The sequence below is a fragment of the Orcinus orca genome, chromosome 10 (genome assembly GCF_937001465.1).
Source record: "Orcinus orca chromosome 10, mOrcOrc1.1, whole genome shotgun sequence".
NCBI lineage: Eukaryota > Metazoa > Chordata > Mammalia > Artiodactyla > Delphinidae > Orcinus > Orcinus orca.
The window spans coordinates 103,008,725-103,024,262 of record NC_064568.1 but is presented as its reverse complement, the minus strand read 5'-3'; the positions used below and the strand labels follow the sequence as shown (position 1 = coordinate 103,024,262).

Sequence of the window (15,538 nt, the reverse complement as noted above, 5' to 3'; positions counted from 1 at the left end):
TGAGAAGATGAAATGGTTGAAGATGAATGGGTGGTGGTGACGGTTGCAGAACAATATGAAGGTATTTATCACTACTGAACTGTACACTTAGAAATGGTTAAGATGGTAAATTTTATGTTATGTGTATTTTACCAGAATAAAAAAAAATGGGGGAAAAATGACCTTCTGACTTTAAAGAAGGCAGCTGTGGCCTGGGAGAAAAGATAGGTGAGTGCACTCCAATTTGACCGGCGTTCCAACGAGAAGCAGGTACTTTCAAAATCTGGTCTACAGTGTTAACCAGAGACGTAAAGAAACACAAGGCTGGCAGGCGCATCAGTTGTAATGTGCTTTCTTGGGGGCAGCGAGGAGATACGTACGATGTGTGTGCCCCCAGTTATAGCAATTCCACTTTTAGGCATTTCACCTCAAGAAATAATCATAGATGTTCATAGGATGCATCTGTAAGGATGAACATTTGTTTACAATAACAAACGACTGGAAACCACTTAAAAATACAAAACTGGGGCACGGTGAAACAAATGAAAGTGTCACAATGCCACCAGTATACAATTAATAAAAACCTTACCGTTAAAGAATATTTAGTGGCATGGGGAAATGTTCTCAATAAATCACTAAGTGTGAAAAAAAATTACAGAACAGTAAGTCCACTATGCCCATATTTCTGCTGAAAAATTTTACATATGTAAAGAGAAAGAGCTATAGTACAGTTGATTTTACCTTCATCTTTCTACTTTTATTATTTTCCTAATTTTTCATGCTGTATATGTACTTTTTATGTGATCAGAAATAAAAACACTGTATACATTTTTCCAAGTTAAATCTGACTCTCTTCATTCTTAATTGGAAAACACTGGCCCCAGGATAGGCTGAAATTTGCCCTTGCCAGGTGCAAAGAAAGGGAGCAAAAAAATGCCCCCTTTTTTTATTGTCCTAAGTCAGTTTTTACTGTCAGAAACCACACTGTAAGAGAGGGTTTAAAATGTTTAAGAGAATAAATTTTGCAATCACTCCAAAAGCACCTATTTGCATGAAAGTCATTGGTATGCAAATTTCCAATCACTCCCATCTTATTCATTAAAACCAGTCACCCAAGTTTCTCTCCAAGCAATAACTGATGGGGGTGGGGAAGGCAGAGGGGCACGAAAGGGGAGGACTCCGGAGCCTGGAAATAGAGCTACATTCCCTTCAATACCAATTCTGTATTTTAGACGTTCAGATTCCCATTTCCACGATTCCATCATCCACTATGTTCATGACATAACTTTTATTTTATAGTCATCTGTTTGCACTAGTTCCCCCATTTGGACGTCTGCTGGCACTGTGCATTTTTTACTTGTCCCAACACTAGTGTGGACTGGCTCTGGGAACTACATTCCAAAATACCTTGCCAGACAGTAAGGAATGCTGCACTGCGATCCCTGCAAGAGGGACAAAGTTAGAGGAGAGGAGCAGAGGCTGAGTGATGTTCGCCACTGGAGGTTCACAACAGGGCACTCAGGCCCCTGGGGTCCTGGGAGCGCAGCCCTGCAATGCCACAGCCCACTGCACGCTTGCCTCATCTGTAAAACCGCTGACTCCAATGCAGGGAATACAGGAAGGCCCGGTGACAAGGGGACAAGACGTCAGTGTGGCTGCAGGAGAAATCTCAGCTCTGTGCAACCAGAGGGAGCCCGTCCTTGAAGTTCACACAAGCCCGCTAAGCTGCTTCCGGGGCATGGAGACCCTCCAGAGCCAAGCGAAATTGTAGTCACACTCACTTCAAAATGAACCCCACATGATTCACATACTAAGCTAGAAATGTGTGAGATATTCAGTGAGGGGGAAAGAAGAGGAAGGGCTCTTCAGAGAAAAAGCCCCATCACTAAACCACGACGTCGGACTGTGATGCTTGTTAAAGGACAGTCAGCTTAGTTCCTGCACCCTCATAAGGTACAGGGAGCTATGGTGGGTTCAGGCCAGCTCCACCTGCCTGGGGTTCCTCCTGCCTGGGGCTCCTCCTACCTGGGAGTCCTTCCTACTGAGGCTCCAGCTGGCTGGGGTTCTTCTTACCTGGGGGTCTGGGGATCCACCTGGCTGGGGCTACACCTGCTTCTCAAGTATCCCCAGGGTCTCCCATGGGTCATGGCCAAGGTACCACCTGCAGGGGATCTTTCTAAGACACAATTCCAGCCATCCCCTGCATTAACGTCTTCTGAGACTGCCTGTCACTTTCAGGATAATAGCTATTCTCCACAGATCGTGTTCTGGGCCTTTCCTGACCCACCCAGATGCCCTAGCAGGACTCTGGCAATCTGGGCGGGCCTTGCCGCCAGAGCTCCTGCCTCTGCGCACATTCCCGCGGCCCGGGATGCAACTCCTCCTGTATCCGCCTGAGAAACTTCTACGCCAGCTTGGAGAGCAGCCCCAAACCACCTCCTCCAAACTCCTTTGTCCCTGGAGACGAAGAGAGTAGTAGACAAAGTATGAACCTATGAATTTAAAAGGTCTGAGCTGCATTCTGGCTCTGTCACCCATCATCTGTGCAGTCTTGGGTGCCTTAACCTTGCAAACCTTTGTTTCTCTGTCGTCAAGTACGGGTAACAAAATCCACTCCACGGAGCTCTTTGGGGCGATGGAGGATGTTGCCTTCCCCCTCCCCCAAGCCATGAGACCCCAAGAGGCATCTTATTCGTGTGTATCCCAGGAGTTTCCAAGGCTTTTACCCCAGGAGGGGCCCACACACTGCCTTGTGAATGAGTGAGAAAGCCTGCTGATGCAATTTTCCTTTGCAGGCGGGCGTCGGGCACGCCTGTGCGGTGGGTTTACAGAGGTGGTTCTCCACTCGGACCCCCATCATGATGCCTTGGAGAGGTTTTAAAAAATGCCACTGCTCCTCCTGGTAGAGATTCTGCTTCTGAGGGAGAAGCATCATAGGGGCCGGGGCTCTGTTGACAACCCTCCAGGGGGTGGCGTGGGGCAGCAGAGCCGGCAGAGACACTCAGCACCTGAGCTCTGCCTTCCCACCTTTGTCTCCTCCTCCTCAGCTTACAGACACCGCCCACCCCAGCTTCCAGGGGAGGCAGGGGTCGACTAGGGGAAGTGGAAAGAGGGATGAACTGGGGGGAAACGTGACCGGCCCCAGCTACAGGGACTAAGCAAGTACAGTCAACAAAACAAGCAGGTGTCTACTGCCAGGTTTTGGCAACTGAGTATTTTCCTGTGAAATCAGTTGACTAAAACACTGCAGCCAGGGACGCCTTCTGGGCGGTGCCCTACCAACTAGTACACGTGGGTGAACAGGCTGCCCCTTTGAGGGTCCTGAAAGGTCAGCTGGGCGCTCCCAGGCCAGAAGGCCGCAGCAAAGGCCACTCCAGCGAAGACCCAGCCCCGGCTCAGTTTACCTGGGTACCGAGACCCTGCCGCCTCCTGCAGAAATCCCAGCAGGAACCCTGCTCTTGGGCCGCAGCAAGACAGCGGTCAGTTAGCTCCCAAAGACAACCACAGAAACTGGCTGGCCCGTCCTCTCAGACTTTGGGGAGAAGGTGCCAGCCGCCTACTCCCAAGAGGCGGATGAGGATCCCTGAAATGTGGAGAGGAGGCGGGCTCACGGGATGCTCTGGGGAAACGCAGACGAGCCCCGCGTTGCCCAGCCCCCAGGAATGGGGAGGCTTGGCCACACAAAGCCGTTCCCCCAGCCTCCCGCCCTCCTTTCTCCCCTCCAGGCTCAGGCCCCCTGAGTGAGGCAGATTGCAGCTGCCAGCAACCCCGTGCGGCCCAGCTCCTGGGAGACCCCCAACCCACTTCTCCCCTCACCCCTCCCCTCTTGGGACTGGCAGGATCGACTCTCCCCCACCCCACTTCTCCCCTCACCCCTCCCCTCTTGGGACTGGCAGGACCGACTCTCTGGCAGGTCTGCGGGGAGATCTGGTTGGTAACACCTGGATTCGGGGTCGTCTGGCTGTCAGTGAACGGCCGCCTGTCTTGAGAATCTGGGAGCCTGGGTTTCTCTCCCCGTCAACCCTGGGCCTGCCCCAGACATGAGCCTCTCCTTTATGTGCCTCTCGATGACATCACCACGTGTCCTGAGGGAGTTTCTCCTATTGTGAGATTACAGACAACTGAGCTCTCCCCCTTTTTTCACAGTTCCACAGTCAGGCAGCACCCTCAGGCTCCTGACAGCATGACGGGGAGGTGCCTTGTAGGAAGAAGTCAATACAATGGGAAATAGATCGAAATCTATCAGCATCAGGGGGGACCTGGCTAGTCTGCTGCTCAGGGACCCAGCTTCACTGCTCCAGGCGCAGGACGTGGAGCTGGGAGGGGTGGGTAGGGAGGTGGGGGGGGGCTGGCCTCACACACCCGGAGGCTCCCCGCTGCTCTGTAAATGTCTTCTCTCTCCTACCACCAACCCATGGCGTTTAACGGCAAATGAGTGGGTGGCGAAGAGAATTTCCCACCTTGGGAAGAAGCAGTTGAGTCTGCCAGTCACTGAAGACACTGTGATTTTCGTATGTGTAATGGGAAAAAGTCGCTCTACCTCAGTCTTACAGGAAAATCGAGCGGGGTGGACAAGGGGGCTTTGGGCGGTAGCTGGAGCCAAGCATGCTGGCTTTACCCTGCACACATCACTGTGTGAGCACAAGCGCTTGTGTAAGCAGGAGGGGGACGCGAGGGTCGCCTCTTTCCTAGCAGACCTCAGGTCCCACGGACAGCCGATGCACTTGGTGAAACTGTGGAAGGAATGATTCCTTCCACAGGAATCTGAATGATTTTAGGAGTTTGGGGCTGGGAATAAAGCCGGGAATTTCATTATCTAGGCAATGAGTGATGGTGACTGCACCAGCTCCCCAGGAGGAGATCAAAGAGTTCATCAAGGGCCCCAAAAATCACTGACCAGGAAAGATTAGAGGAACTGATGGTACACCCACAGAAGACCAAGGTGAGAAGGGCCAGAAAGGCAGACTCTTGAGAAGCTTCCAGAAATGTTACAAGTAATGAAACACTTGAGCAATTTTTTTTTTTTCATATGAAACCTCTATGGAACAAAAATTGTTCTGTCCCCCCAAATCTTCGGTAAAGTCTGCTACCCACGCAAAGGCCTTGGTGAGTTTTTTTTCCGTGAAGGCAGAGGGAGTTATGAAAGCTACCAAAAAGGCTGAATTTCCGTCTGGGCTAGGCTGTGGTAGGGCGTGGTGTGCTGTGGCACCGTATAGAATGGCATGGGGCAGCAGGATGTGAGGTGTCATGGTGTGGTGTGGTATAGTGTCCCTGGGGTGGGTTCACACAGTGTGGCGTGCTATGGTGTGGTCTGGTGTGCTGTGGCATGGTCCACGGCGTGACATGGAGTGTCAAGTTGAACGAACAGGCAGGATACAGGATGAGATACAGGATAGACAGTGATTATCGTCAGAGAGAGGGTGGCTGGGGACTGGACTGGAAGGGACACAGGAGAGCTAACTGGAAATGTCCTGCAGGAAGCTAGAGAGAGACACAGGAAGAGCACCCAAAGGAAAAGTCAGACCTGGACACCTGGATGTGAGTCGTCCTCTAGAGGGGACAAGGGATGTCGTCACAACAGGAGGGCCATCTGCTGAGTGCAAGGACAGAGCCAGGTGTTTTACGTACATATCTCCCTGGTCCTCACAATGATCCTGAGAGAGAGCACTCGACAAAGTGAGGCTCAGAGGTGAAGCAGTTTACCTGAGGTCACACAGCTAACCAGTGATGGAGGTGTGTGTGAACCCAGGTAAACCTCAGCTTTTTTCTGGGAGTACTCATACCTAAAGGAGGATTTCACAGAGGTTTTCAGAAGATGCTCTGTACACATCCAGGGAGAACAAGGGGATGATTCTAATCACTGTACCCACCTGCACTGGTTACCCATAACATTTGGTGGTAGGGAAGAGAGCCCCAAAATGCTGGCTTAAACAAGGTAAGGGTTTACAGGACCACTGGGTGGCTTACGCCAGGGAGGACACTTTACACTGTGGTCCAGGAGGAGCCACTGCAGATACCAGCAGCCCTGGGGCCTTGTTTTTTTTCTCTCTCAAGAGGAGAAATCAGAGGAGGGTGGGCGAGAGCTGGCATAATAGTTCCCCAATTCATGAGGAACCCAGGTCCTGTATAGATTTCCACTCTACTATCTCCACGCTCATGCTTATAAGATGGCTGCTGGGACTCCAGCCATCACATCCGTGTTCTAGACAGGAAGAAGGATGAAGGGCAAAGAGCAAAAGGAGCAGACTGCCTTAGGTAGCTAGCTCCCTTTAAACTGCTTTTCTGAAAACCGGAAGCTCACCTTATACCCTCCATTTATACCTCATTAGCCATAACTATATTACATCGTCATTCTTACCTAGGATGGGAGGATCCGAGGTGTAGCTTTTATAAGTGGGCATACTACTAAACCCAAATAAAATTGGATTCTGTTAGTACTGAGAAGAAGAGAATGGATATTGGAGATCATTCTAGCAAGATCTGCAACCTCACTTCCATGACACAATCACACCCGGGAGCTCTAACGCCAGGTGCCAGCTCCTTCACAGGATCAGCCGTGACACTGATCACAGGATCAGGCGTGGAAAACCCAGCCTCTGCACAGAGAATGTCATAGTTAAATCTGACAAATATTCATATCGAGCATGAATTTGAGGTCAGAGAATGGAGACAGTGGGTTTGGACCATACATCTCCTCATTGCAGGACTGGACAGTGGGAGGTGTAAGAAGCACAGTCATGTTGTACCATCACTAAGCCCATTACCCAATTGGGAGGAGCTTCGGTCTTTGTGTCCTCTGGTGTATCTAAGTTAATGGATTTAGGTTTGGAAAGGAATAAGCTTTGATAAGGCAGTATTCTTTAAGGGGCATTAACTTATCTGTTCTACACAGCCTGGACTCCAGAATTTTGTCAGAAATTGTCACTTGGGCATAGCCAGACCAGGTACCCATTCTTAACAATGTCCAGAAATGTCCTATTATGAGTTGAATTATGTTCCCCCACATTCATGTGTTGAAGCCCTAACCCCCAACACCTCAGAACATAACCATAGCAGGAAACAGGATCTTTACAGAGGTAATTAGGTTACCTCTGTAAAGGTCAGAGTTCAGTTAGGTGGGCCTTAATCCAATCAGACTGGTGTCCTTATAAGAAGAAGAGATTAGGACACAGACACACAGAGGGACAACCGTGTGAGGACACAGGGAGGAGGTGGCATCTCCCAGCCAAGGTCAGAGGCCTCAGGAGAAACCACCCTGTGACACCTTGATCTTGGACTTCCAGCCTCCAGATTGTGAGAACATAAATTTCTGTGGTTTAAGGCCCCTAGGCTATGGTCTTTGTTACAGCAGCCCTAGCAGACTAATACAGGCTCTTTCCCAAAATAAAGCGCTAAGAATGATTGAACCTATACAGGAAAGAATGAGAAAAGCATACAATTGACTAAAGGGCTAACTTAAGCATAATTCTTCACGTATCAGGCTACAATTCACACACAGTAGAGTTCTGTTACTAACGGTTAATTCTCCTCACTAGGAGACTGGACCTGGCTGGGGTAAACGCCTCTGTCTTGGTGTGGCTCAGGTACATCGCTCCTTTCCTACTGTCTGGTGCTTCTCTGAATAGGGATTTTTAACAGCAGTCACAGGGTACCTTTCATTTCATTGCCTGCCATTCTTCAAAGCTGCATTTTTAAGTGCTGCGTTTCCATCAACTATCTTTCTAGGTTCTGGTGAAAGCAAGACCTGTACGATGTTGAAATGCACAGCGCTTCTCCTCCCTTCCAGGGGCCGGCTCCTCCGCGGTCCAGCCAGTCCAACCGCAGCGGCTTGTTAGCTGGGAGATGGCGTCTCTATTCACAGGCTTCGTTTTGTCCTGTGATTTGGGAGTGGGGGTGGGTGTTGATATATGACTCTTGCATTTTGGTGGGAAGAAAGAAACTTCCCGTTTGGTTGCTGTCGCTGACAACAAAACAACTTCCTACCATTCCTCAGGCTTCCCCGACTCACTGATACTTCTCATCTGACACCTCCCTGCACCTCCCGTCCACTCCCCAGTTGGGGTATTTAACTGTTTTGTACCCGCTATGTGTAGGCTGAGGAGGCTTTGCCAACCCATCACTGCTGGCTGTTTTTGAATCAAAGCATTTGCCTAAAAAAGAGAAGGAGAATTCAATGAAGCAGAGTTGAGGGGCCTGGCACAGCTGGGGGTGCCCAGAATCCCACAGCCTCCCGCTTAGGGCATGGTCTGCAGCAGCAGATGGACATCCCTTCCCCTCCCCACATGGAGCCTGGACCTCTTACTCATCACTGATGGGGAAATCGCTTAAATAAATAGATTAAAATTACCAAAAAGAATACATTAGAAAGATAAGAAATATGTGTTATCTGTAAAATAAACTATCACAGAGAAAAACCAGAAAGTTCAAAAATAACTAAATACTATATGCAAATTACTTCATTCTTTTAGGTACAATATTTGCTAAAAGAGGATGAAGTGGCAAATACAAGTCGGGGGGCGAGACCCATGGGGCCTGTACAAGTCGGGGGGGCAAGACCCACGGGGCCTGGGCCAGAAGAAAAATTCTTGGAGGCCCCGCAGGGGCTGCCTCCCCAAGGACACAGGCTGAGGCCCAGACACGCCGTAAGGCAGAAAACATGCTCGCGGCGCATCTGCCCTGTAGCCTGAGGAGTCTGGTGAGTCCCTTAGCTATTCCAGATGATTTCCCCGTGGCCCAGCTCGCATGTAAATCCAACACCCAGCTGGCAGGCAGGCTAATTCCTCCTCAAACAGGCCACCTGCCAGAACGGGGCGAGCTCTCGGAGGAGCTAACGAAGGTGCCTATAAAATCTGCTAACGAGGCCATTTCTAAACACACACACTGTCTAGGGGAGGGAAGGGGACTACGGCTCAGGAGACACTCGGGCTTCAGGAAGCAGGATGCACAGACATGGCTCTGGGCCGAGCTCTGGTCCCTGCTCTGTCCCTAACCAGCCGTGGGACTCTGGGACGTCAGTACTGCCTGCATGTCACCGTGTCCTGTAAGAAAATCAGGGTAAACCACAGAGCTCTGCGGTCACTCCGGCTCCCGTGGTGTCGGGCCAAATCTGCTTCTTCTCCTCAGTCTGGTTTGGACAGGTGGGGTGGCTTCCTTCGCCTGCCCCACCCATGCACAGAGCAGGCCCGAGTCCCCCGCACAGAGCCCAAGCCCAGGGTCCGCCCTGTCTGCCCAGCAGGACAGCCTCACCACAAGCTGCCAGCACTGAGGAGCGAGGCCAGAACCCCGAAGCAGCTGCGGTCGGACGCCCGGGGAAGATGTAGTGGGAACGTCCAGGCCTGGCCAAGCAGCAGGCCAAGCAGAGTGGCACCTGCGTGGGATTCAGGAAGGAGGCTGCGGGGCTGAGCCCGAGGATGGGGACAGGCGGGGCCCAGCTGAGGGGCAGGCTGCTCCAGGAGATCGTCTGCGGACAGGCACGGGCTGACAGAGGTCCAGCTGAAGGCCGAGCCCAGCCTCGTTGAGGGGCTCACGCTCCGACGGGTGGTGTCTGAGTCCCCTTTGAAGGACTCAGACACCCACCCCGCCTGGTCTCCCTTTGAAGAAGGGGAGCATGTCAGCAGAGAAGCCCCACTGCCAGCAACTTCGGGGTCCATCCTGAGGCTGGCCCCGGCCCAGCTGTCTCAGCCTGGGACACAGGACACAGGACAACTCTGAGGACAACAGTTGGCTTCTCCCTCCTCTCCCTGCCCAACGCCGCCTCCTGCCCATTCCATCTCCGAGCCTGTTTCCAGAGAACCTGCCCTGCCTCTGAACGGCTCCACGACGACCCTCAGTCCCCAGCTTGCGGGCTCTGTCCCCTGGGGTCCCCTCAGCAAGAGGTCTTAGACCGGGACCTGCTTCAGCCGGCTCACATCCTCTCCCCAGCCGTATCTCTTGCAACTCGGCTCAGTGATGGAGGCTGGAGCCTGGAACCGACGTGGTGGGAGTATTTACACCATGGAAACTGGCAAACTCTGCAGATGAGGGCTTTTTTTTTCCTGGAAAGCTGGTTGTTAAACATTCACCAGCACACCACTACTTCCGTATAATAATAGGACCAGACTCTTCACAGAGACCTGCTTTGCTCCATGGCATGTCGTGAAGAGAGCAGAAGTGTGGAGAGGATGGAGCGTTACAGGAGATGCAGGATAAAGCTGCAGACGATTCTTCCAAGAGCAGACATTCTGAGGGGGCCTCCGGGGTGCCCTGTTCTTATGGGGGATGGAGCTGTTCTGGCAGCAGTGGCAGGCAGAAAACCCGCACCTGGCTGGTTGGGTCCAGATGCACAGAAGACAATGAACCTCTGGGCGCTGAGAAAGGGGAAGAATATATTTGATGTCCTTTAAACAAGTATGAAGAGAAATTTTCCATTAGGCTAGTACATTCTCCTCTAAAAGAATGGCTTACTGGTAAGTAATTCACCAATTTTCTAATGATGCTCAGATGTGGCTCAGAGTGGAAACATCATAGACACCTGTTAAATGAATCAATGAGCCAATCCTGACTTTCAGATAACCAGAGATGCCTTACAATATGTAAAATAAATAAACATTTTAAAAAAAGCCATCCGTATGAGCTGAGAGCACACTCGCTGAGAGAATGTGTATGTTAAAAAAATAAAGTTACCATATGATACAGCAATCCCACTCCTAGGCATATACCCAAACAAAACTATAATTTGAAAAGGTACATGCACCCCTATGTTCATAGCAGCACTATTCACAATAGCCAAGACGTGGAAACAACCTAAATGTCCATCAACAGATGAATGGATAAAGAAGATGTGGTACATATACACAATGGAATATTACTCAGACATGAAAAGGAATGAAATAATGCCATTGCAGCAACATGGATGGACCTAGAGATCGTCATACTAAGCGAAGTAAGTCAGAGAAAGACCAATATCATATGATATCACTTATGTGTGGAATCTAAAATACAACACAAATGAACATATCTACAAAACAGAAACAGACACACAGACATAGAAAACAGACTTGTGTTTGCCAAGGTTGGGGGTGAGGGACTGGGAGTTTGGGATGAGCAGATGAAAACCAGTATATATAGGATGGAAGAACAACAAGGTCCTACTGTAGAGCACAGGGAACTATATTCACTGTCCTATGATAAACCATAGTGGAAAAGAATATGAAAAAGAATCTATGTATGTATAACTGAGTCACTTTGCTGTACAGCTGACATTAACACAACATTGTAAGTCAACTGTACTTCAATAAAATACTTTAGAAAAGAAAAGAAAAGAAAAATAGGAAACTTGTCAGGGAACCAAATCAACACTGGAACGAAGGTGTTCCTGTAGCTCAGCTTGATGGTTTAGAGACAGCAGAAGTAGGAGTGGGATAAGTAGGCTTATCCTGTGTCCAGCTGTGTGTCCCTGATAACGAGAAGGACAAGGGATCTAAACCTCCTTGAAGATGGGAAGATGCAAGTTTTAAAATTAAGGCCTCCCCCAAAGACGCTTTATTAAAATCTTTCATAAAAACCTAAGCATTCAGCTCCTTACTTTCGGAAGCCCCGACATCCAAGAGGGAGTGTGTTAGTCACTGAGGGGCAGACTCCAGGGAACTGAAGAAAAGCTGCAGTGGGAGAAAGCGGAATGAAGAAGAGGATGCTGTCATCGTAGACAAGGCTGCAAAGGGGCCACGTGTCCTTTCGGGAGCTCTAACCTCTTCAGAAGAGCACCTCCTCCCTTGCAGGGGGTGGACAAGAAGCAAAGAAACCTTCCTGTGCTTTGAGCATTCTCCCGGGGGCCCAGTGCAGAGGTGAGCCTGTCTCCCTGTCCGGCAGGCTCTGATGTCCAGGCAGGTCTGGGCTGCCCCACTGGGGTCTTGCCAAATGCAGAAAGCTGCTCTACCCAGCAGGACAGCCAGACGGCAGGATCCTGATGTTTCAACCCGAATCCACAAGAACCTCTGCTCCAGCCAAGTTCTTCCTGAACTTCTTCCATGATAGGAGAGGAAGCCAAGGAGAATCATGTATCAAGAAAAAAATGTCTGCATTCCCACTGAGAAGGGAATTTGGAAATAAAATGTGAGAATGAGTGAGACAGAAGCCCAGGCAAGAAAAGATACTGGGACTCTTGCAGAACGACCCAGCTCCTTACTGAGGAGGGCCACGGCCTCCCGCCATGATCCCTGCCCTCCTTCCATTCCCTCCAGCCTCACAGCTAGTGGTGTAGATGGTCCCGTGGCTAATGGTGTAGATGACCCCGTGGCTAGTGGGTAGATGACCCTGTGGCTAGTGGTGTAGATCAGGGGTTCTCAACCCCCGGGCCGCAGTGTCCACATCCTGTTAGGAACGAGGCCGCACAGCAGGAGGTGAGCGGCGGGCCAACGAGCAAAGCTTCATCCACCACTCCCCACGGCTCCCCAACGCTCACACTATCGCCTGAACCATCCCTCCCCGCAACCCCGTCCATGGAAAAACTGTCTTCCGTGAAACTGGTCCCTGGTGCCAAAAAGGTTGGGGACCGCTGGTGTAGACTGTGCCGTGGCTAGTGGGTAGAGGACCCTGTGGCCAGTGGTGTAGCTGGTCCCATGGCTGGTGGTCTAGGAGGTCCTGTGGCTGGTGGTATAGATGACCCTGTGGCCAGTGGTGTTGATGACCCTATGGCTAGTGGTGTAGATGGCCTAAGGTACAAAGACTAATATCAGAGACCTTGAACTGAGGAAGAAAAAGTGTTGCAACACATCAAGCACTTCACCTGCACAGAGAAAACCATGGTGCTGAAAGTAGTAACCCAGGAGCTTCCAGAGTCCCACGGAGTGAAACCCAACCTTCAGCCAGTGCTGAGATCCCTTAGCAGGTGCCAGAGGGCAGCCTGGTGGTTGCAGGGATGGGAAGGGCAGGAGACACAAGCTCCCTCTCTCTAAAGAGGAGCTTCTTCCATGCACCACTTTGAGGCCAAGCTTCCAAGGCTGGCTCTTATTCTATAAATTAAGGGGGGAAAAAAGACTAACAGAAGAAAACTACCAAGTTAAATAATAAATACAAGGTAGGAAGTTTAGAAAGAATTTTTTAAGGCTTAGAGAAAAAAAATCGTTGAAAGGACAAAAATTTTTAATGGGACTATTATTTTAAAAGAGTTTGGACTAGTAAGGTAAAATCAATATTTAAGAGAGACGATTAGAAGTCCGTGAGATTTAAATGTTAACACAAAAGTGAGCACTGAACGCCAAAAATCACTAAGACGATATGTTTACAATATAAAAGCAGACAGTTTTAAGGGTAAAGAACAAGAATAAAAATGCAAAAGCTGTAAAAGTAAAGAAGATTTCCAGAAAATGTTTTCAAAGCAAAAGGCTTGGAAATTAGAGCAATGGTAGAGGGAAAAGGAAAAAACACAAGGAACTATTTAAGCATAAATCAGGGTAAGAAAACAATCTGCTTCCTTCACAAGGTAACTGGAGTAGAAAGCCATGAATGTTCCCTTGGTAATTTCCATCGTGATTTCCTCTTTAACCTAAAAGCTATTTTAGGAGTTGGTTTTATAGCTTACAAATACATGAGGTTACTTCTTGCCATATACTCTTTTTTATTGTGGATTTCTAATTTAATTGCATTGAAGTCAGAGAATATGATTGTGTTATTAGAGTCCATTTTTATAAATGTTCAAAGTGTGCTTGAAAATATTGTATGATCTCTACGTTAGGTGCAGGGTTCTCTTTTTATCTAGTTTACCTTTTGTCTAGTTTAATTGTGCCATTGAAATCCTTCGTATCTTTATTTTATATCAACTTGATCTTCCAATTTCCTTATAAATTTTCCTTGTAATTCTTTCAGATTTTGCTTCATATATTGAGGCTAGGTTGTTAAAAACATACAAATTTATGATTGCTGCTCCTTGCAGGATTGTTCCTTTCTTATTATGAATGTCCTTTTTATCCCTATTAATGATCTGTGCCCTACAATTGGTCTGCCTATTCAGTTTTTCCAGTTTAGCTTTCCAATTTAATTTTAACTATTCTGTGTCATTTCTTATGTTTCTTGTAAATAGCACAAAGCTGAATTTAAGTTTTAAAAATCAACCCTAAAAGTCTATGTCTTTTAAAAGGCCTTCAACTATTTACTCTTATCGTGATTACTGATCTATCTGGACATATTTCCACCATCTTTTTCTTGTGGTTTTGGCTTTTTTTTTCTTTGTTTCTTCTTTTCTCCTTTCCTAACTTCTCTTAAATTTCAATAATGTTTTCTTTATTCCTTCCTACTTCCTTTGCTGCTTTTGAATGATACGTTGTGCTTTGTTCTTTAGTTTCACTCTTCAATTTTCAACAATCATAATTAACCATAAATAAGAAAGTTATTCAGTGTCTTTATTCTCCTTTCAAACACAACCAGAAACTCAGCATCCTTAACCACCCCTGAACAGCCCCTTCCTTGTGAAGATTGTCTAGAATTTGAGTTGCAGGGGGTTTTTTTGTATTTTTTTTTTTCTGGTACGCGGGCCTCTCACTGTTGTGGCCTCTCCTGTTGCGGAGCACAGGCTCCGGACGTGCAGGCTCAGCAGCCATGGCTCACAGGTCCAGCCGCTCCGCAGCATGTGGGATCTTCCCAGACCGGGGCATGAACCCGCGTCCCCTGCATCGGCAGGCGGACTCTCAACCACTGTGCCACCAGGGAAGCCCATGAGTTGCACTTTTTTTAACATACACACAAAAATTATATTTTTTTCTCATTGATTACCTTTGGTAAAATATATATTATTAATTCTTTGTATTCACCATTGCTTCTTAGATCCTGCTCCCCCCTTCTTGGTTCACTCTTCCTCTGTTTGCAATATATCTGTGTTAGTTCTTTCAATAAGAATCTATAGGTGGTTAACTCAATCTTTGTCTGAAATTTATTTACTTTGTTCTCATTCATAAAGAATAGTTTAGTTAGGTACAGAATTCTAGGTTGTCAGTTATTTTTCATCAGCACTTCAAAGATACTTCAAAGATACTACTCCAGTGTCTCCTGACATCTATTGTTGTTAAGTAGATGTCTGATGTCATTCTAATTATTATTTTTATAGGTTTATTGTTTATTTTTTCTAATAGCCTTTAATATTTTATCCTTATTCTTGATATTCAATGTTTCACTGCAATGCATCTGGGTATGCATTTACTTTTATTGATTTAATGTACACTTTTAATCTGAAAAACGATGACTTTCAATTCTAAAAAATTCTCAGTGATACATCTTCAAATTTTGCTTTACCCATTGAGTCAATTCTTATTTTCTTCTGGAATTCCTATTTTATGATTCTTGGAGCACCTTGAACTCCCTTCTGTGACTCTTTTTTTTAATATTTATTTAGTTAGTTAGTTATTTTATTTTGGCTGTGCCAGGTCTTAGTTGTGGCACGCAACATCTTTTTAGTTGCAGCATGAGGACTTCTTAACTGTGGCGTGCGGACTTCTTAGTTGTGGCATGCATGAGGGATCTAGTTCCCTGACCAGGGATTGAACCCAGGCCACCTGCATTGGGAGCGCAGAGTCTTACCCACTGGACCACC

General features: G+C 48.0%; 1 long non-coding RNA gene across 1 annotated transcript in view; it reads right to left on the bottom strand.

Moving 5' to 3' along the window:
• Window positions 1-474: 474 nt before the first annotated feature.
• LOC117197072 (uncharacterized) overlaps window positions 475-15,538 on the bottom strand; it is a 55,524-nt gene continuing 40,460 nt past the window's right edge. The window contains exons 3-5 of the long non-coding RNA XR_004477544.2: window positions 3,921-10,325; window positions 3,384-3,562; window positions 475-2,436 (exon numbers count right to left, since the gene is read on the bottom strand). This is a non-coding gene — a long non-coding RNA (uncharacterized LOC117197072). The remainder of the gene's footprint in view (window positions 2,437-3,383; window positions 3,563-3,920; window positions 10,326-15,538) is intronic.